This window comes from Apteryx rowi, unplaced genomic scaffold (genome assembly GCF_003343035.1).
Source record: "Apteryx rowi isolate R43461 unplaced genomic scaffold, aptRow1 scaffold_42, whole genome shotgun sequence".
NCBI lineage: Eukaryota > Metazoa > Chordata > Aves > Apterygiformes > Apterygidae > Apteryx > Apteryx rowi.
In genome coordinates, this window is record NW_020450665.1 from 3,427,018 (window position 1) to 3,450,039 (window position 23,022).

The following is a 23,022-nucleotide window of genomic DNA, read 5'->3' on the forward strand; positions in this document are numbered from 1 at the left end:
GCTACTTAATCATCCTCAAGCTTTTTTAAAAGAACACTGTTAAAATTGAGAATTAAAAGTGCCCTAGTTGCAGAAACTAAAAGCCGAGTAATGAAAGCTCTACCCTCGTAAAGATTATTTGGAGATACTTTTAATATCTGTAGAGAAGCTTACTGTCATAAGAAACAGTAGTTTTACTGTTACTCGGTTCTTATTTTGATAATCTGTGTTTGTTTTTAGCACCAGCAGACATTTTTGAATCAGCTGAGGGAGATCACTGGTATCAATGACATCCAGGTACTACAACAGGCACTGAAGGTAAGATGAAAGTTGGTAAATGTCTGACTTCCAGCTAAATGTATATGTGTTGTTATTAACTGCCTGTGAAAGCTGTAAGACCCACCCTTTCCTGGTCGTCTTCCATTCCCTCCCCAGCTTGACCTCTTTTTAGATGCATTTTGGGGAGAAAAAGCTATTAATGATGGCTTGTTTGCTTCAGAAGCAAACCCGATCTGTTCTGATATTGATAGAAAAATTAATCTGGTGTTCAGACATTTAAAAGATAGAAATGATATGGGTTGTCTCGAAAGTAACCTTTGTCTAAATTGTACCTTATATAGCTTATATAACTGGTTGACTCCTGGTGGGTTGAACTGTTTACTTTCTTGTCAAGATTTAGCTAAGCTTTCTAGCTTGGACAGATCCTGTTCAGTATGTAAACCAAAGAACTCTTCTCAGACTTGTCATCCTTTGCTAATTTGGCATCGCTTCACTGTTTCTTCAACTGTCATAAGCTCTTTCACAACACAAAGCAATCTGCAAGTAAAAAAGGGTAAATGGTAAATGAGCATTTGATCAGTTTAAATCATGCATATAATTGTTGCTCCCGACTCACCTTGTCATATGCACAACTGCCCCTCTAAAGCTAGTACTCTAGCCTTAAAAATGAAATGGCAGATTTTTCAGAATAGTTCAGTTAATCTCAAAGACTTCAGCAGCAGTTATGTTCATTATACTAGTTGAGGAGTTGACCTATGCTACGATACCTTTAATTTTTTTCTGTGGGAGGTGGAGCTCTAACAAAGTAAATTTTTATAACATGTCTTATCTGTTTTAGTTAAAAAGTAGTGAAGTGTGCAAAATGAGGGTCAAGTTTGGAAACTTCCTAAGAGTATTTTGCATGAAAACACAGTGTCATTGATCATATAAGTTGCATGTAATTTGGTCGTTTGCTATTAACAAAGCAAAAAAAGAAATGGGAACTTTTATTTCTTGTTTTTGTTAATGCTTAAAGGACAGCAATGGTAATTTGGAATTGGCTGTGGCTTTCCTCACTGCGAAGAATGCCAAGGTTCCCCAGCAAGAGGAGGCAACATACTATCAAACAGCACTTCCTGGAAATGACAGATACATCAGTGTGGGCAGCCAAGCAGACACGAGTAGGTATTTCTTTTCATAAATTTAGTTTAAAGATGAGGAAACTAAAACCTTGCCTGTAAGATTACCGTTAATATTGACTGGTAATTCTTATTTAACAATTTTTAGACTATTACTCATTCTTTCTCTCCTTCTTTCAGCATATATATATATTTTTTATTTTAGCTCTCCTTAAGCATACCTTTAACATGTATTTATGGTAATGAACAGAAGGTGAATAACTGGGTTTTCATACTTTTCTTTTTTTTTGGTAGGATTAATTTTGGGGGTGTGGAATAAATAAAGGCAAAAGCTGGGCAACCTGCCAACCTAAAAAGACAATTAGAAAAGAGCAAGTGTAACCACACATGAATATGTTTTTTAATAAGCTAAAGAAGACTTAATACTAGCTTCTCCCTAATAGGGATGGCTTTCCCAAAGGGATAGATGAAAGTTAGATTTGCATTTTATAGTAAAAGAACAAGTATTTTATATGTGAGAGTAATATTAAAAATGCTCCGCTTCTAGGAATTTTACCTAACTGATACAGGAGATTCCACAACCTTATATTGCTCTGTCTCTAGGTTCAACTCCTATGTTAAGTGCATAGTTCTTTTTATGAGAACATAGGGGAAGAAACATTAAAAACAATTGTACTTTTAAATGAAATGATGGTTTGGAAACTGTTGAAGAAACTAGTTTTGCTTTTTTGTGGTCCTGCATGTTAAGTGAATTCTGCAAATAAATAAGGGCAATAAAATGAAAGAAAAAATGAAAGAAAATTATACAGCTGGATTGATTTCTGTAAAATCTGAGTTTCTTGATACTGTATTTACATTCCAAGAGTCTTAACATAGATGCACAATATTTTTAATTAAATATATATTAACTATTTGACTATGTGGTGTTCATCTGTGTAGCTTTACTGAAAAGTGTAAATATATTTCACCTCATGCAAGGTGGGATTTTTCCTTTGTTTCAGTAACACTGAGATGGTTATGGTGGCAACATTGTAAAGAAGTTTACTTAAAACTCATTGTCCACTGTACTGTTGCCTTTTTTGTCTCTAACGCCCTGAAATGAACATCTTTAAAGCTTAGGCTTTTTTTTTTTTTTTTTTTTTTTTAAATGAGCGATGAGTTTAGTTTCAGCATTCTCTGATCAGAAACTGCTTTTCAATCCTTAGTGGTATTAGCACCCTGCATAAAGTGCACTGAGTGCATTGTAGAAAGTCTTGTAATCCCCAAAGTAAGATTTTGTCTTTATAAAGACAAAAAGAAACCCTGGGTATAGTTAATTTTAAATGCTTAAATTGTCATTGAGTAAATGGAGACTATTTTCAACAAACTTAGTTACTTATTAACTTACTAATTAGTTACTAACTTGTCTTAGTCTCCAGTGTTGAAGATTTAGTAAGACAGTGGAATAGTGAGCTGGGTTCTGGTGCAATCTATGTTTAATTAGATTTCTTATCAATCTCATTAATAGAAGTGTTTAAATTTTGCTGTCACTTAATATGCTATGCAACTTTATTGAAGATAAGAGGTTACAAGAGATACAAGAGAGAGTGGAGTCTAGTCTGCAGAGTTATTTTCAGTGTTTTTTTGGTTGGTTGGTTTGTTTGTTTGTTTTAAGGGGGTTGAAGACAGACCTAAGCTCTTTACAATTATATAGTGCTCTACAAGTCAGTAATTAAGAAGCACCAGCTATTGTGTAAAAAGCAGACATCCCTTACATGAGCTCTCTAGTCAGGGAATCATTGGCATTTGCTGCCTCATTGGCAGCAAAGATGAGCCCTTTGCCAGCCTTCGCTGTTTAGGTTGTAGACTGAAGACCTGTTACGAGATAAAGGCACCTTAGCTGACTCTGTTTCTTCACATTGGAGGGGATATGAGAAAAGAACTAAGCACCTACAGCAGAAGAAAAGGCTAAACCACTCTCCCTGCTTTACCAATCTCTGATCGTAGGGACCCCTAATCTGTAAAGCAGAGATCATACATGTTTTCTGTAAGAAGCTTTTACAGTTCTTACTTTGATCTGCTTGACTGTAATTATTTGGTTCACAAATTCACAGATGCAGCATATTTAAAGTGGACAAGTGGCATAGTCATGCATTTGTAAGCACTGCACCGTCATGTAAGGGAATGTGATGAAGTACAGTGGATGATTTGGGAGAAGAAAATGAAAGGATGGGCATAGATGGAAATAAAATATAAAGCAATGATAATTTCAACCATCGTTGTTCTCTTCTGCAGAAGAGAATGCTATTACCACTTATCAGTAACTCTGAACTGCTGACAGTATCTCGCCTTCCAAATTTCTTTGAATCCCTTTTACTACTCCACATAAGTATAATTACATGAAGATAATTATACCTTACCCTTATCTTTCCTTACTGCATAATCATACGTGTGCATTTGGAATTTATCATGTTATGAGTAACCTAGGTTTGCAGTCCCACCAGGTTTTAAGTCATCCAGACTGGGAATAAGAGTAACAGGTAAACATCAGAACTATCTTCTATACCAGAAAAAATAATCCAGCCACTTACTGAGGCTTTTGAATGTATGCTCTGCATAAAGGTTTATTTAATATATTCTGTGGTCTTGACTGTCTATTTCTTTGAAAGATGGTTAATTACCTAAGGGATAAAATAAATGTATGTCTAACAGCATGTCATACCTTAAAAATCACCTGTTAGCCTGGATTGTGCACTATATCTTCAAAAACTGACAATGGTCATTTTGCTGCTTGAGCACTAAAGTTGCATTCAGCATGTAAGGAAGTCCAAGGAAGTCCAAGCTGCTCAACAGAAGCAGGGTCCTTATCTGGTTTCTAGCAATTATTAGCAAATGCAACATTTCAGTGGTTTCAGAAACTATTAATAGACTTTGTATAAAGATGTAGTCCTCTTAAAATCAAAGGCTGACTTGCACAATCTGTGTTATTCACACCTGCCTTTTTGCCTGTTCAAAAAAGCATGTGCAAGCACCTGCAAGTGCAGCTTTTTCGTGCTGAGAGTGGTGCATAGGTTATTTGATCCCTTTGCAAAGTGTTGTTACTCTCTCTTTTCATGCTATCTGTTAGTGAGAAAAGTGCTTTGATATTAGGGTTGCAATGTACATGTACACACCTTTTAATCTAAGATCACCTTAATGCTCTGCTTAATCGCATAAATCCTGGGCACAGCATTCAAAGCAAAACAAGAGAAGAAAGTTTAGTAGTACTTTTCAGTATTTGCACTTACGCAGTTGTTTCCCTAGAAACCTGGTTTTTCATTTGCAATAACTCAATATATTTTCATCTATGGCTGCAGAAGAGAACTATTGCATTGCTAAACATGTATCAGTTTCCTTCTCTTTATTTGAGAAACTTGCAGAACCCAGTTGCAGCAGCAAAAAGAAGCAGCAGAATGAAGGGAAGATGCGTATTTTAGAAAAAGTACTGTCTTTGAATGAAATAGCTGTCAAGACAAATTCCCTCCCACCTTTCTTTCGCAAACCCAAAAAATGTGAAAATTCTTTTTCACAGACACTAAATTAGTCTTTGCAATTGCACATTCCACAGTGAAGACAAAAGATTTGAAGCCCTTTGTTAAGGGCATAGTATAATGTAACTATAAAATGCCACACACCAGCTAGAGGATTGTAGACTTCATTGCTTCTTGGGGCCTGGCTTTTTATATCTTCCTATTCCTAGAATTTGTGTTCTTTGAATAGGTTTTGAAAAATCATTTAGTCAACCCCCTCCCACAAGGCCAGACTTAACTGCACCTAACCCTTCCTAACTGATGTTTATGTAAACTATTTTTAAAAAACCTTTGCCTTCTAGAGTTTCTGGAAAAAAAACTTTTGAAGCAATATGTTTTGGTGCTTCACTGTTCGTATTCTGAGAAAGCTACTCCTGATGTCTTACCTAAATCCCTCTCACTTCCGGTTAAGCCCTTTAGTCTGTTTTATCCCCTGTCATTGGAGTGTACAGCTCTTTTGTTTTGTCTTAGCAGAAATGTTGCGTGATTAAAGACTGTTTGTCATGACTTCCCCTCAGTTTTCTCAGCTTTAGACTAAGCAGCCCAAATTTTTTCAGTGTCTTTGGCTCTGTTTTCTATACCTATTGCCACTTTATTTGCCCTGTTGCTCTTTCCCCCTCCCCCCATCCAATTTTTACCCAAATTGGTATATACAATATTCCTTTAAATCTTGGCATAGGAACCCAATTCTGGATCCTCATTAATTTTTCTGCCTCTCTTGAACTGCAGCACTCAAAACAAGAACAGACTCCAGCTGAGTCTTAACAGTGTTAAGAAAAAAGAACAAATCCCTCTAAATGTGTGTAATATTCTGTTAAYATACCTCAGTATAACACTTTTTTTCCTTTAATGCTATGATGATGAGAATTGCAAGTTGAACATGAGTCAGGTGTAGCTCCCAGATCCTTTTTGGCATGAATCCTAGTCAGGCCTCATTCTATAGCTATGTGTTTCATTGTTTGAGGTGTATGAGTAGAATTTGACACCAGTTTCTTCTGTTGCCTTACCAAACTCATATACCCTTGTGTGTGTCTTCATAACACTTCCTTCTGTTTCAGGGATTATTTGTGTTGTCTCCCATCCTGATTCCTGGGACTCTCTTCAGCTGGTATGGCAGGATCCCTGCTGCAAAATGTCAGGAGTCCTATGCCTTGATGTCCTCCTTTGATCTTGCTGGTTCACTTCCTCCTTTGTTCCATGACTACCTCTCACCTTCCCATTCATGTTAATGTGAGAATAGTCAGTTTAAGGTGTTATCATCCTAGGACAGTATAAGAATTAAGTGTAGTTGAGATGAGGAAGTTCCGAAGTTCCTGTAGGATAGCCACAACTAGTGTTTGCTAGCTCTCTCATCGGTAGACAGGTTTCATCAGAGCTGTCTGGTTTGGCTAAGCAACTGCTGGGATGTGCTATATTCTCTCTCTCACCCCCTTCAGTTTTTACCCAAATTGGCACAAGCAGCAACATTTTAAATCTAGACACAGGAACTCAATTCCACCATGAAGTTTAACATCACAGAGTAGACCATAGGGTATAGGATCTTGCTTAGCTCTGCTAGTAATAAATAAGTGATGTAATCTTAACCACTTGATTTCTTTTTTTTCCCCTCCCCCTCGCCCCCCTCTTCCCATAATGTTGATGTGTTGAAATTGTAGTCTTGCTGTTGGCTTTCCAAACTTGGCAACTATCCGTTGAACCCATCAGGCTTGCCCTTTCATTTTCCTTTCCCTGTGCCAGCAGTTGCATCACTGTGGTTGTTTATTGCCTGTCCCTGTGTTCAATTGCTACTTCAGATCTGTCCCTCATGCTGAGTTTCCCAGCCTACTTATGTTTGAAGTTTCTACCCTCTACTACCTCCTCATACAAGTAACAAGTCAATAACACTGTAATTATTTTAATGACAAAGGCAATTGCCACGAAAGAATTATTTATTTAAATGATACAAACTTCCTAAATAAGCACACTGAATAAGAAGGTTTTTAAGAAAAGTACATGCACCCACGTGTGCGCACACACAGTGTATATACATGTATTATATATACCTGTCATATATGTTTGTCATAAGTTTCAATGTACAACCTTATTTGCTTTTCTGTAACTACAAAGGATATTAAACTCCCTGGATCTTGTGTACCAGAAGCACACATTATGGTTTAATATGTTGTAAAACAAAAATATTTCTTTTAGCAAAACAGCTTATTAATTCTGACTATTAATTTTAGTTGAATAAACATCATGAATGTGGTTAGCCAGACTGTTTCAAGCAATTTCTTTATCAGTTCATAAATTTTTTTGTCAGAAACGGATTTTTTTGTTTGTTTGTTCTGTAGTTATGGCTTAGTATTAAAAAACACAAACATCTTAACTATCTGATTTACGGTAAGAATTGCCTTTATGAGGATAAGCCATTGGGAACTACAGGGTTCTTCAGCCTAAATGAGAGGGGTGTAACAAAATCAACAGTCATAAGTTAAAACACAGTAAATTTAAATTTGGAATTGTGGCATTATTCTTAATAATTTTGTGAGTTGCATCCTTCAGCCAATCACGGGAAACTTAGTAGGCAAGAAATTATGTGTCTGTGTTTATAAAAGAAAAAATAATCTACTCTGACCTCATATGTGTGTCTGATAAATACTTTGGGTAGAAATCCTCCCTGCTGCCCCCCCGTACTCGGAACTTGAACACAGAAATCAGTTGGTCAGATGGGAAACTTCAGTAGATGAGTTCTGTGGATGAATTCCACTACTAATTGCTGTAAAATAAACACTGGCATGGGCACTATACAATCCCAGTGGAATAAGTTTTTAAAAATATAGTTTAGGGTTGAATTTATTATCAATCTTGAGAGAAGGCAAAAATCATTATACTTGTAACTGCTTGAAAACTGGACATCTTGCTTTTCAGTTAAAAATCATTTTCCCGTATAAGAATTCTCAAAACATGAGATTAAAAAAATCACTGCATGAATTTCAGGTAATAGAAGTACATTTGAGTACATTTGTATAATCTATAATCAAATGCTAGGAATGCAACCGTGTTGCTTCTGTTATGAGTTCTTTTGGGATCTCCTCTTTATGCTTAGGATTCAAGACATCCATGAGCTGTTGCAGCTTAATGAGTTACTGTATCAGCTGTGATGCTGAAAAAGACCTTGCATCAGCTCCAAATACAGCCAACAAGATCTAAAATACGTTAGCTTAAATATCCAAACCATTTTATTTCACATTAGTTACAAAGCAAGAGCTCAGTCAGTTACCCTGCATCACCTGATACTTAGAAATTTATTCTTGTGACATAAGTTATGGTAGGTGAACCCTCCATGACATGAATTAATTACACTAATCACATGTGGTAGAAGGTCTTCACCGTATTATCTTTTTTTTAATGCCAGTCAGAGACAAGGCATATGTGAAAATAACATTTATAAAGAGAATCCTATAACGTCTACTCCAAAGTCCTGGCATGGTGAAGGATCTGTTCAGCTTTCTTTCAGAAACCAAGTCAACGGAAGTCGAGCATTTTGGTTTTTAATTTTAAAATAATGTAATTGCTGATAATATGAATGGTAATAAAGTTCTGAACGCATGGGGTAGTGGTGCAGATTAATAAAGATTAAGAAGCTAGGGCAGTGCAAAGAAATTATGTAATTTAATGAAAGTGCTAGTTGAATTCGACCCTGATGGGGTTTTTTTTGTGTGTTGGTTTGTATAGCAGTGGGAGCTTTTGTTAGCAGCCAAATTTTCAGCTAGTTTATGAGTTTTTCTCCAAAATAATCCCCATATAAGGGACTTCACCTTTTAATCTAGCTTTTTTGTTATTACTGTATAAGAGTTTCATCACTCTTAGCTGAAAAGAGACTAGCTGAAGGAATCTTCTCCTCTGAAAGTAAATGATTGGAGTAATCCCATAGTTCCATCGCCAGCATGTGTGGCTGTTAAATTGAAGCTTACTCCATCTTCAGTTGTGACCGCTACTACTACTTTCAGAAAAACAGGAGGTCTCCAGTGGAGATGCAGCATTTGTGTGTGAATACTTGCAAATGGGTAGAAAATAAGACATAAGCTATAGTCACAAATTTTTAAAGCCTGATACGTAGTATGTGAAGCCATACAATGCCATCATCACTGTTGGCCTTTTTACCCTTGCTTCTGCTGTCACGTTGCAGAACAAAGCCATATTTTCATGCAGTCTGGGTTGTGGTGGTATTTTAGCCTGACCCTTCGTTGTTCTCAACACATGATAGCTCATATATCAAAGCTGCTGTGGGTGTGACTTCTGCTGGTCTTTCCCATAATTCCTTCAGTTCTTTTGAAGGAGATTTTCAGGCATCTGAGTTGAAGTATCATTCTGACATGCTGAAAGATCTGAGCTCACTATAGAAAAATAAGAATAAAATACATAAAGCGCTGCTGCTTCTCTGGTCATAGCGTTGTTTCCTGCTTCCAGATCATGACAGTTTGTGCAGCTTACTTTACAGGTAAGGGTGCTTTGCTTAAAGGCTCACTAAATTAAATTGAAATTCAACAAAACAGCATTATTATGTGGAAGTGAGGGGAGAAAGTAATTTTTAAAGATGCTGCTGTTAACCGAAAAGTTTCTTTTACAACTTCTCTTCACTTTCAGTCTTCCATGAGTACAAGTGGTCCTGTTTGCTGTTAATATGTAGCTATGGAAATGATGGTTGTATCATATGTTCAGTATTTTATTTTGATCCAATGAGAAATATCACGGCCAAGTAAGTCCAGGGAAATAATGAAAGCTGGCTCTGCAGTGAGTCAGGCCATCCAGGAGAAAAGTCAGAAACTAAAAAGAGAAGCTCTTTGGGAATGAGTTATTGAGCTGGCCAGTGGGAGGAGAAATCCAAGCATGCTGCTCATCTCTTTTTTGTGAGCAGCCACCAGTTGTGAGTCTGTTTATCTTTCCTCCACAGTCTTCTAACTTCTAATGTTAAAACCCCAGGCTGGAGAGTTGTCCTTTTAATAGTTCTTTGTGTAAACTTTGCCCTTGGAGGAGACAGAATGAAAATGGCAGGGTACCAGCACACTGTGTGTGTGTCTGTCTGTCTAACATTGCACATAAAGGTCAGTTATGCACTTTCCCCTCTCTTTCTGTCTGGCTGACTTGCAAAATGAGATTTTTGGCCCTGGAAGTCATGATAACCAAAGACCTTGGCTCTTTTAAAAGTCTCTTGCAGCTAACAGGCATTCCTGTTGGCCCTGACCACTTTGGAAAGCATGGCTGTGCCTGACTGAGGAATGATTAGTTTAGCAATGTGATATGAATAACGAAATTCCTATTTACTCAGAAGAGGGAATGTTGTTGCTGAGTACAGGAAACAGGGAGGCTTACAGGGAATATTAGCATCTGATTCTTTAGATTAGTGTCGGAGATGAAGTAAGAAATAGGCTTGTTTTCATCTTTATTACCCAGTTAGGAGCCCACCCAGCATTCCTCACTTATTGAAGCATGGATCCTTATTTTGACTTTGTTTTCTTAATTCTGCTGTTTGGATGGGATGTTTCCAGTAGACAAATTGGATTTAAATGTATATTTAAATGTGTTCAGAAAATGAATGCGCAAATAGAATAGAAAAGAAGCAGATTAAGTCAGGAACTCTCCCACATGTTATGAAACTGTGTAAAAGTATTTGGCTTACTAATGTACAGAAATATTTGTAGGATTTGGGGCTTCTGTCTGTATTTTGGGCAAATTCAGCACACATTCCTCCATACAGAGGAAGAATAACTATGCTCAGTGAAGATACCTTTTTATGAGAAAGTTGTTTTCATCATGTATATCCTGGAAGCAACTGATTACGGTAGCTGAAGTCATACATTAAAATGCATTGCTTTTAAAGGACTTTCAGAAACTATGGATTCGTGAGTTGGGCCCATAGCTTTATGAAACTTAACAGCCTTAGGAGAGCGGAAGGCTGTTTTCAGTCATATCTTAGCAAGAGCAAGCTGCTGAGATTCTTATTTGGCCTTGAGGTGGAAGGGAGCCATTTGCACAGCTAGTCATTGGAAGAAAGCAGGCCACAAGAAGGATGGACTTGAATGCAGTTTAGCAATCCCCATGGGTTCTGTGTCCTCTACAGTAAGACTTACCTTTCATTCTGTTTCACTTTTAATTTTGAGAAAGATAGTTTTGCTTTTCAGATGTGATTGATCTCACTGGAGATGATAAAGATGATCTTCAGAGGGCAATTGCCTTGAGTTTGGAGGAATCAAACAGGGCATTCAGGGAGACTGGAATAACAGATGAGGAACAAGCCATTAGCAGGTAAACAAAACAACTTATATAAAGCAGAAATTAAAATTAAAGAGTTGGAGATTGGCCTGTATTGCTTTTTTATGATTTTTTAATTTAACCAAGAATAACTTGTTTGTTTTCACTTATGCTACTGATATGCCTGGCTTCAGGATGTTGCTTTAATATATTGTATGTTCTACACTGGAAAATAGTTTATCATCTTTGGGCTAGGAGTTAATAGTATGTTTCACACCCATGTATTTTTTTTTTAATATTGAGGAAGTGGGTGGAGATGGAGAATATATGATCATATTTAAATAGGACCTAAAACTGAAAGATTTTGTTGTGTATTGGGTAAAAAGTGGTGAAAACAAAATACAATTAAAAAGTTAATAAGGTCTTTATCCCCTTTTTACATTGTTCATTTTACAATAACACTTTCTTACCTCTATGATAAGGCTGAGATTGGGGGAGGGGATAGTACTGCTATGTCTTGAGTGTACTAAGAGCAGCCGCTATGTTTTAGCTGATAAAGTATGTTATTAACCTGTTTAACAAGCAGGTTTAATAAGTTTTAAGTGAAGTTAACTTTTTAGCTTTAAGTTTTATAAACTTAACTTTCTCAACTTGGGGATGTAAGAGTTTGTAAGTTAACTTTTGATCAGATTTGACAATAACTTACAATAACTTCTTACAGTGTGTGTTTATGTGTAAATGTAAATATACTTATGAAATACTTGCAACTTGAAACTAAACCTGGATATAGGGTTGTGTGGTAGATGTTTTGGATATTTTTTTTTTTTTGGCTGTGGCTGGCAAATGGTGTTGATTTGATTCTTGTGTTGGCAAGTTAAGTACTGCCCGTTTGTAAAAGACATTTTAAAAAGACTGATTTAGGTATGGAAGAACAATAATTCTTTTGCCCAGTTCCCTGTGTCTGTGAGACTAAATGGCCTCTCAGAAAGGCCCATCTCTGAGACACTCTCTCTGTTAGGTTATTCGCTATAATTTTCTTTTTTCTTTTGAAAAACAAGTGTACTAGTTGTGAGAGTAAACATACCAACAAATTGTGCCCTCTTGCATTTGTGACAAAATTCATTTTATTATTTGAGTGTAAGATAACATTTTGGGAAAGAAAGGTGGAATGAGAGGGCTTTATATTCTCATTAATAATTGGGAAAAGGTTTTAAAGGGTTGTTTTTTCTAAGACCTCAGTATATGCTTAGCATACAAGATTATGGTAGAAGTTCTGTCCCGTTTTGGTTCAGAAGTTCAGCTCTTGTGTGTTCCTCTGTGAAGGCCAGAACTCTCCTAATTACAGCATTGTGATTTAGGCGGCAGCTCAGGGAGACGGACCTATTTCTGGATTAGGAAGACTTTTTCCTCTTTCCTCTTTCCTTTTTCCTCTTTCTCCCCAGACTTCAACTGCTTCTGCTGTGCTCACTTCGTGTGAGCCTTGAGGCTTTAGTTTTTTTCCACTGGCCTTGTGCTTTCCACTTGTCAGACTAAAAGGTCCTTTTTAGTCTTATCTGCCTACTTGGTAACTAAATATTTTAAGTGTTCTACTTAAATTATGTGGGTTTTTTTTCCCTGGTTGCAGAAAATAGTGTAGTAGTATGCCATTTTTTTCCCATACATAGCATGTAGAAAAGTGTGTAGGCACTCTGTTCGGTTATGTACAGAGAAAAATTTTGGTCCTGTTTTGGTGAAGCTATATTAGAGACATATATTGATCTCACAATTACACAAGGTGTGCATGCTAATTTCAGAGCTTGTTGCTACAAAGAAGGATATGGCCCATACCACATCTCTTTTTCTTGCTCTAGTATTTGCAGTGTTTGTTCAGTCAATCCAGTTCACAAACCCAAACAAAAATATTCACTAAAGGATTCAAGGAGTGTCATGGCATAAGAAAGGGAATAGGACTTTGTGTTTGTGGATGGAGGCAGAGAAGAGAGAGAATCTGKTTTTTTTGGCAGCGCTGAGGTATTAGATCAACTCAGTTACTTACCAAGATATGCCCTGAGTTGATAGCAAATTATTTCTGAATGGTACAAATACAGGAAATTCAGAATTCTTGCTCTGAAACATTTGGTCAGTTTTCTTAAGGATTGGACTTCAGACTTTTTTTTTTTTTAATATCACTTTCTGGTTAACACCCCACAGAAGAATGTTGGCATTCCAATGAAAAACAGAGTATGCATGTTAGACTTCTAAAAACAAAAAGTAAAACACAGTGGTTGTAAACAAGTCAAGCTGCAGTCATTTACTTTTGTTTTTCTAAGTTAAATAAGAAGTAGAAATCAAATAGGAGCTCAATAATAAGTCAATTCAAGCATGGAAATCTTTCATTTTTTAATAAATTAGGATGTGTGCATATTTAAATAATTTTTGAAATAGAGGAGTTTTTTTTTCAAAGGTACACATAGGGTGTTAGAACCTAATTTGCGCTGATTTTGTTCAAGTTTCTCAGGGAACATTACTGGCGTTTCTTGACATGTGTAATTAATGTTGCATGGATGTAGAATTTCTCTTCCTGAATATAATTGCTTTGTGCTACTTAGTGGGGACAGATCTGATTATTACATAGGTGTTGAGGAGTGCAGCTGAAATGTCCGAGATTGTCCAAGCTAAACATCTTGTGCATGGCATGTCTGAAGCTTTTAGTATTCCCTCTTTACATCTCCCAGTGATATGTTTATGTTCAGTGTATTTGCTAATATGAAAGAGCTTTTCCTATTAGTAACACTATTCATGGATTGAAGCAGAATGAGGTTGGCTGGATAGGGGTTCACTGGGAAGACCAGTAAGATAACTGAAGGGAGAAATTAGCTGAGGGTGTGTGTTGTGTCTACAGCAGTGTCCATGTTTGAATGAGAGTCCATACTCAGTGCATACAGATGCGTGCAACCCCTGGCCATTTTCTTTACCTGATCACTGAAACTGATGGGAACTCTGCGCTGTGGTATGCATTATCTGTGCAGATAAAAGGTGAAACTGGAGAGGAAGGTAGGGGTGGGGGGACTTCTGGATGTCCAGCTAGAAGACAGCCATGATATGCAGATATTTCCTCATTCTTTTTTGCCAAGTAGCCTGCCAGAGTGGCTTTTCTTCAGTGTGCTTAGTGGGCTTACTCAAAATGGCTTGGCTAAACTTTCATGCTATGGACTGATTTTGCCCAGGGTTTATTACATTGTCTGGCTAACCCCATGCAAGGAGCTCTGGAAAGCTGCTTGGCTGTGCCCAGCTTGTTATCAAGAGAAAGAAAACACTGATCCCAAGCCAGGGGTGGCATTAATTAACCTTCAGTTGTAAGTTACACTCTGAACAGGATTCCACCACGGGGAGGTGTGGAAGCCTCTCGTCCCGTGAGGCCGGTGACGTGCCATATCCCATGCACAACTTATGGCTCTGTTACTAGTGATTCCTACTGTGGTCTCTCTTGATGGTGTTGAAGAGTGTATTTTGGCTGTTTGGTCAGGATTGCCAAATCCTGTACTAACTTTCTGAGAAGGTATTCATTTGGTTGAAGAACAACACGTTAGTAAGATACTTTGTTAAGGTAGCCTCCCAAATCACATCGTTTGGGCTGTAGTGACATTACGGTGTAAGAGAAGTGGGGATACTTACTATACTGGTGAATACATTCCTACTGAACAGCTTTTGAGCTGATCATTATGTTCCTGTTTAATATGCTCACTTTTATTTTAGATTGAATAACAGCTATCATGGTAGCTGAAAATGAATTTGGCTTATAAGGTGTACAGGTATGGCACATGCTCTCTGAGGACAGATAATGTGATAAGTAAACTTTTCGCAGGAACTGGTTCTTTATTGCTGGGAAAGAATCTCATGAAGCTGTAAGAACTAAATACTTTATTAAAACATGAAAACAGATTTGAGAGGGAGTTCTCAAGGAGGAGGAAATCCCTCTCCTCCTCCAGAACTGTGAAAGCAAACACAAGGGAGAAATTTTAATAAGTAATTAAATTGATAAATGCCACTACTCTTGGACTTTACTTCTATGTGAGGTACAAGGACCTGCGATGGTTTCCTGTGCCAGAAAACCAAACTCCCTTGATTAGGTAACTCAAGCTTCCTTTTTTTTTCTCTTGAGGATCCCAGCTTTGATTTGCAGATGAGGCTTAGCAGAACTCTGCTGGAAAAAGCTGCCTAGAAAAATGCATTGGCCTAGCCTGGCCATCTTTTCCTAAGCTGGGCAAGCAGCCTTGTATATATGCAGTAGTCCTGTTAGAATAATATTCTAAGTGTGTCCTAGTCTGTCAGAGCCTTTCAGTTTTAAAGTTCCCTTCAATTTACTTTAAACTAGAGTTTAGATCATTTTTTCTGGATGAGAAATTATTTTAAATGTGTATGACATTTGTTTTGAATTCCTTTTTAATATCATCATCAGCTAACTTGTACTCTGAAAGCAGTTACGCTAGCAATGATAATGTTACCTTCCTAAGTTTTAGATGACCAGTGTGTAAGAGTCTTTGTTTACCACTGAAGAATCAGGTTACATCACTACGCGTTGTTTGAAGAGATGTCAGTGATCTCTACTGAACAGCAATAAGAGAATGCAAAGTCTTCAAAGATTATATATGTACTTTCGATGCCTTTTGGAAAAGGATGTGCTATTTGCAACGGTAGCTGTCAAAAATCAAATGTTTGAAACTGACTAATCCAAAGGTAATTCCAAGTTTCAGGTTCTTCCAAGATTTATTGTTACAAACATATTTATACCAAATGGACTCTTAAATTCTGAGTGTTCTTGTTTTTTCAAAATACATAATAATAGCAAATCAGTATGTTCCCCGAAGCAGTTGAGCTGCAGTAAGTTCATATAATGCTTCATAGTTCTTGCAAGTCTTGTAAGACACCTTTTGTTAATTTGACAGGGACAGTTTGAAACAAAAATATGCAGTTGGGAAACAGTGATACGTGACGTGTGTTTTTTGATGATTTTTTGTTGTTGTTTTTAAGATGTTCAAACCTTGTCCTTTAGAAATTTTATTTAAAGATCAGCCTAAACCTGCCTCTCTTTGATATTTAGTTGGTCTAGAACAGATGAAGATGACCCTTCAGACTACACAGGCAACTTAAGTGCTTGTCATGCAACTCCACAAATCCTAAGCCGGGTGAACTCGGTGGCTCAGTAGCAGCTCAGCCATTTGTATAATAGTCTGACTGGATGGTTGCAGACAGTCACCTTGTCAGCTGTCCCAAAGCCAGACAGATTTGCTTATCAGAGCATTCGTTCTATGACTTTAATGTATCCATGTGTATCTTCCTATTTAGAATACCTAGCTACTGCAAATTACCTTTAAGGTGTCCTTTGTCACCAGACTAAGGACATGCACTGAAGTAAAAATACTGTGTTGAGTGAAGCTTGAGTTTGGGAGTATAACACCTATCAGATCTTATTATCATGTGAAATATGAACTTTCTGCGTAAATCACATAGGAACAGTTTTCCCGCAAGCAGTGTGGTGTACAATTAATTTGTACGGTGGCAATTTAAAAATTGTGGGGGTATATTTTTCCATGGCTCATAAAGTAATTACTTGCTATGTAAAGCAATTAGTACAGTGACATAAGATGTGGAAATGGAGATTAAAGAGCTGTATTCCTTTTTTGTGAAAGTTACCTAGTTGACTTTGGTTTCCTATCAGCAAAATAAATATTGGTTACTTTGTGCTTTACATAGCACTAAGAGTATCTGTAGGTGAAAGCACTGTGTGACAGACTAAAAATGTTGCCTCAGATTTCTTGTTGTCCATCCTATTTGAATCTGGTTCTTAAATAATTGACTTACAGACATGGTTCTTGTACCTAGTGCTCTCATAGGGGAGTTTCTCACTCGCTCGTTGATACTCTTTTCCAAAAGGTAACAGGCTTACTGTAATATATCTACAAGTAAAACAGCATCTTATTTTTGAAGAAATATTATTGCACATATATCTGCTTTAAGAACAAGCTCAGCAACAAAAAATTATCAAATGTTATAATTATGATGTCTGCATCATCTGTAACTAAAGGTGTTTTAAAATGTCTTTCTGCTTTTTCTCACATTTTTCCCTCCCTTCTGTTCTGAAGAGTTCTAGAAGCCAGTATTGCAGAAAATAAAGCAAGTTTAAAGAGGACACATCCAGAGGTGTGGAGTGACTCTCCAAACCCTTATGATCGAAAGCGGCAAGACGACTGTCCAGTAGGATTAAAGAATGTTGGCAACACATGCTGGTTTAGTGCTGTCATTCAGGTAAGAACCTTCTTTGATTAGCTGTGTATACTCTTTCTTGGATTTAGGCGAGTTATCTTAAGTAGATAGCATCTCAGTGTTGTATTCCTGGGAAGTTTAGGCCACTGAATGAGGGATTTTGGAGTATTACTTATTTATTGCATATCTAAACATGTTCCTGCATATGTCTGGTTGAAGTGTAGTAAATACCGTAATATAAGTAAGTGAAGCTTAAAAATAAATCTCTTATTAAAACTTGTCGAAGGCAAGGGGTTGAGTCTCTGAACATCCTGAGTGCCTGCAGCTCATGCTGACTTCAGTGACAGTTATGCCTAAAAACCTGTCAAAATTGGATTACAGATGTGAAACAAACTTTTAACATTAAAAGTAACATATGCAAATGATTAAAAGGCATTGGCTGACAGTGTAGGTACAGGAAATGAGATGCCCTCAGTCATGGAATATTTACTAGAATAGCTGCAAGGAGATGTTTGGCTGAGTATGGTGAAAAAAGGAATGAGTAATGGAGAAGAGAACCTGAGACAGGGGAAAGTGAAGGCCTGATATGGATGCTGTTGTATCTGTTTTGGGGTTACTTTAACTACTACAGCCAATATTTGTGCTGTTATTCTGTTTTTGTGGGTGTATATATAGCTGATTGCTGACTTGTAATAATAGCTTAGTTCAACTAGCTATATAGAGGATTTTTGTTTCACTTAAGAAGCAGCCACCTTATTTCTTTAAAGAATATATTTAATGGGAAAATGAATATGGATACGGCAACTTGTCTAGTGAAATCTAACATTGTAATATCAAGCATTCTTTGTACATGCTTCTTTTGAGAGATTTTTTTTTGGCAGTGACTGTTAAATCTGTATGCTTCTGTAGATTCTTCAAAAGTCTCTAAACCCACAGAAAGTTGCGAATGAAACTGAAATGTGATAGGAGGGATTTTGTTTGTTTGTTTTTCAGTTTGCAAGAAGTAAATTCAGCATATTATAACTCTTGATACAGTCTGACATTTTGAGGCAAAGCAAACTAAATATTTAATACCTATTTGCAACAAAACACTGTCAAACTGAAGCACTTCAGATAAACTAATATTGTTATTTTCATAATGAGGACTCTTATACTTCAAGCAAAGAGTTCATTTAGTTCACTGCTCTGTCTCTAACACTTTCCACAAATGGGTGCTTAAGGAAGAGTACAAACAAGGTAAGTATGTATGATACTGCTCTCCTAAAACATTCCCAAGCCTCCAACTACTTTTGGCTCAGGGAATTTCTTGGTCCTGTTCCAATTTTAGTTAGTAATCCCCCATGGACCTCCCTTTTAAATACTTCTCTCTCCTTGAACCCTTGCAAATTTCTTACATCCATAGGGTCCTTTTGCTAGGAATTGCATAGTTGTACTCCATATAGCATGTAGAACCACCTCCTTTTTTTTTTTCTTTTTTTTCCGTGTCTCCTGATGGAACAGATAGTTAAAAGTTGATTGCTATTACAGTTCTGTAGACTTCTATCGTATTTCTGTTTCAACATGTTGGTGGTCCCCCTTCCAAGCTGAGGAACCAGGAAAGTACTCAAGATGCAGGTGGACTATGAATTCAGGGAGTTCTGCCATGGACACATGCCAGGCTCTTCAGGAGAGACAAGTATGAATGACAAGGAAGGGGGTTGCCCTTTATATGAGGGAGCAGCTCATATGGGTGCAGTACTTGTATGGGACAAGATGAGAGTTTGTGGGTCAGGATCAGAGGAGAAGCTGGTAAAGATGACACTCTGGCTAGTCTGTTACAGACCATCTGATCAGGGTGAGGAGGTGGACAAAGCCTTCTTTGAAGAACTCGAGGAAGACCCTGGTTCACATGGGGAACTTTAATAACCACCCTGCCGCCTGCTGGAAGGGCAACACAGCAGGATGCAAGCAAAACAGATTTCTGAAGGGTATCAGGGACAACTTGGTATAGGTGCTGAATGGACCAACCAGGGGTGATGTACAGCTGGATTTGCTGTTCACTAAGGAGGAAGAACTGGTTGGGGATGCAGTAATATAGGTAGCCCTGACTGTAGTGACTATGAAATAGCGGAGTTCAAGAACCTGAGGGAGTGAGGAAAGGAGAGTAGCAGAGTACAGACCCTGGACTTCAGGAGAGCAGGCTGTGACTTGTTCAGGAAACTGGTAGGTGGGATCCTGTGGGAGACAGTTCTGAAGGGCAGAGGAACTCAGGGAAGCTGGCAGCATTCTCCAAGAACAGTCCATCCCACTGCTCGGGAAAACAAGCAGGCGTATCAGAAGACTGTCTTGGCCAAGCAGGGAACTTATGACACAGCTCCAATGCAAGCAGACAATGCAGGATATGGAAGTGCTGGGATGGGCTATTGAGGAGCAATTTAAAAAACGCTGTCTGAGCATGAAGGAAGCATGAGCTCAACTGGGGTTGAGGCTTGCAAAGGGCATCAAGGGCGGCAAGAAGAGCCTTTGCTGCTCTACTAGTAATAAAGGGGCTGAGCAAGGAGAACATGGCCTTGTTGTTGAATAGAGCAGATGATTTAGTGACAGTGGACTCAGATAAGGCTGAGGTACTCAATGCCTTCTTTGCTTCAGTTGTCTTCAACAAGGTCTCCCATACTCCTGTGTGCAGGTAGAGTCAGGGTTCAAGGGATAGCAGTGGATGAACATTGAGACAGAGATTACTTGAGGGAATTTGATATGAGTGAAGAAGTCCTGCCCCTGGGAAGGGAGACCCGCTTGCAGTGATACCGGCTGGGAACTGACCGGGTTGGGAGCAGCTCTGCTGGGAAGGCCTGGGGGGGTCTGGGCCAAAAGCAACAGCAAGCTGAGCGTGAGCCAGCAGCGGGTGCTGGTCGCAAAGACAGCCAGCAGTGTCATGGCCTGTGTTACTAGGAGCACAGATGGTAGATTGAAGGGAGTGATTAAGCCCCTCTAGTCAGCAGTGTACCCAGTTTTGGACCTCCTGCTGACGGAGTGATTTTGGAGGAGGGCCATGAAGATGGCCAGGGCTGGAGCACTTGAGCTGTGAGGAGAGGCTGAGGGCCCGGGAGTTGTTCTTCCTGGAGAAGAGAGGGCTTTGCGAGGGACCCAACAGCCACCTGCTTCTGCCTACAGGGCAGTCACTGAGAGGATGGAGSTSSKCTTTTMMMMGMSAKACATGTTGAGAGGATGCAAGACAGTGGGTGTGAGCTGAGATGAAGGAGGCTCATACCGTCTATCAGGAGAAACTTTTTCATGCTGAGGACAGTGAAGCAGTGGAGCGGGTTTCTCCGCAAGGTTGTTGCGCCTCCGTCCTTGGAGGTCTTCAAGACGCGACTGGACAAAGCCCTGATCAGGCGGGTCTGCTCTGGTAGCTGATCCTGCTTTTGAGCAGGAGGTTGGAGTGGATGAAGTCCTGAGGTCCCTTCTGAGCTGAATCATCCTATGGTTGGGCCATGATGTTTTCTCTTTCATTCTCTCTTCCTTCCTTGTTTGGTTTGCCTTTTGACTACTGCCAGGCACTGAACAAATACTTTTATGGAACTATCTGTCATAAATCTGTCTTACTTGAGTAACAATAATTAGCTTGGAGCACATCCTCTTTATACAATTTAGGGTTGATTTCCACTATGTACATCACTTTACACTTACTCGTGTTGAATTTTATTTTATTACACAGTCACTCAGTACTATATGATCCTTCTGTTAATTCTTTGTTGTCTCTTGTGTTTTTTAACTTGAATGTCTTAATTGAGCAAACTTGGTCATCTTGACACTTACTCTCTTTTCCAGATCACTTATGAATATTCTCACCAGCGCAGTCTCCAGCACAGACTTTGTAATTTTGCAGTAACATCTCTTCAGATGGGAACAAACTGTTCACCCCTGCCCTTTGTTTCTTTCTTTTTACTTAGCTATTTATTGGTGCTAAGACCTCCATCTTATCTCATGGCTGCTTAGTTCAATTAAAAGCCTTTGTTGAATGACTTCTTCAGAAGTCATTTTGAAATCTAAGTAGACTATATAAATTGGATTGCTGTTATTCGTGTTCTTTTTGACTTCTTCAAAGGACTCTATGTTTTTCTTAAGACAGGATTTACCTACCTGTAGTTACAGGTAACACTTCAGATAATGAAACCGAAAGACTTTTACTTCTGTATTTGTTCTCCCTGCTACCTGCCTTCCCATCTAACGTTTCACATTCCTAGGCCTCTTTCCTTTCAGTGCCTAGCAAACTACCAGATTATACAGATGCTTGAATTTTGTTTTCTTGAGATCTTTTAATATTTTCCTTGTTCACCTCTCTTTCTTTCCTAATTCCCTCACATGCATAGCTTTGTTCCGATAGCAGACGCATTGTCTTGGTGCTAGTATAGAGGCAGATCTTATTTCCATGAAGGCATAACTTTGTAGAGCTATTTTGACTTAGTGTTTTATCTTTTTTTGTTGTTGTTCTGTAATCAGCTTTTCCATTCCAAATTCCTTTCAGAATCTCAAGAAGATGGATTTTATGTGTGTATTTCTGTAAACAAAATTAATTATTGATAGGAAATGGCAAATGTTTCAAGAAATGTTTTCCAGGGAACTTGAGTTTTAATTAATTAACTGCAGAGATAAAGAACAGGCTAGGGAATATAAAAATCTATGCTAGACTTATGATCTCATGTTATTTATATCCAATGTGTAACTTTATACCTTGAAGGTAGATTATAAGGAGGACTAGCTGGTTCTTACAATCATCACCCATATTGTGTGAAAATCTGTGACATTTGGAATTACAATGCTTTGACCCAAAAAGATAATTAAACTTCTATATTTAGGTCTATAAAATGTAATTCAAGTAAACCATTTAAAGATTTATAGCTTTAGTTGGTTAAAAATTTAGGTTATTAATATTGTCTGCCAGCCAGGAAGACTTGTGTTCCAAACAACCATCCCAGGAAATTTAATGCATGTTAACTTAGAGCATTAGCTAATACCATACTTATTTATCCACAGGGCAGATTGACTTCTTGGACTGCATTGACTATGTAGAAGTATTTTCAAGTTTTCTTTGAAACTTTACATATCACATAAGTTAACATTTATGTATTGTTCACCTCTGTCAGTCACAATAATATTTTGTGTAATATAATTAAAACAAAACTGTAAAGGAAGTCTTCAATATACGTTAGGGAGTACTTGTTTAAAAATGCATACTTTCAACATTTTAACAGTTTTCTTGTGTAGTGCATGTTATTTTTTTTAATGCCACCAATTAGCTGACTTATGTCAACTAACTATTGACAATTGTGTTAAGAGCATGAAATTCCCAAAAATATATTTGCCGTGAGTGACAGCAAACTCTAACAAGATGCAACCATTTCTTGAAATACTATCCTTTTATCTGTATTTATGTGCTAGAGAAATACACACATGGAAGACATCTCCTTAGATAGCTCCAAAACAAATTTTGCTTACAACAGTTATATGCAGCATCATTAGAATCAACAGTTATGTTTTTCCCCAATGTGAATTTTGAAAATCTTTCCTTCTGTTGAAGGCTTTTGACTCAATAATAAACTGAGTTTATAACTGAGTCCCCAAATAAATATGTCCAAACAAAGCTC

At 37.8% G+C, this 23,022-nt stretch overlaps 1 protein-coding gene across 4 annotated transcripts in view; it reads left to right on the forward strand.

Moving 5' to 3' along the window:
- Positions 1-219: 219 nt before the first annotated feature.
- Positions 220-23,022, forward strand: part of USP25 (ubiquitin specific peptidase 25) — an 80,020-nt gene continuing 57,217 nt past the window's right edge. For 3 of the 4 annotated variants that reach the window (XM_026076001.1, XM_026075996.1, XM_026075999.1), the window contains exons 1-4: positions 220-297; positions 1,274-1,418; positions 11,086-11,209; positions 17,278-17,440. The gene's annotated coding sequence lies outside the window, so the exon portion shown is untranslated. Of the gene's footprint in view, positions 298-1,273; positions 1,419-11,085; positions 11,210-17,277; positions 17,441-23,022 lie in introns of those variants that run through there. The other variant, XM_026075997.1, reaches the window with a different exon arrangement.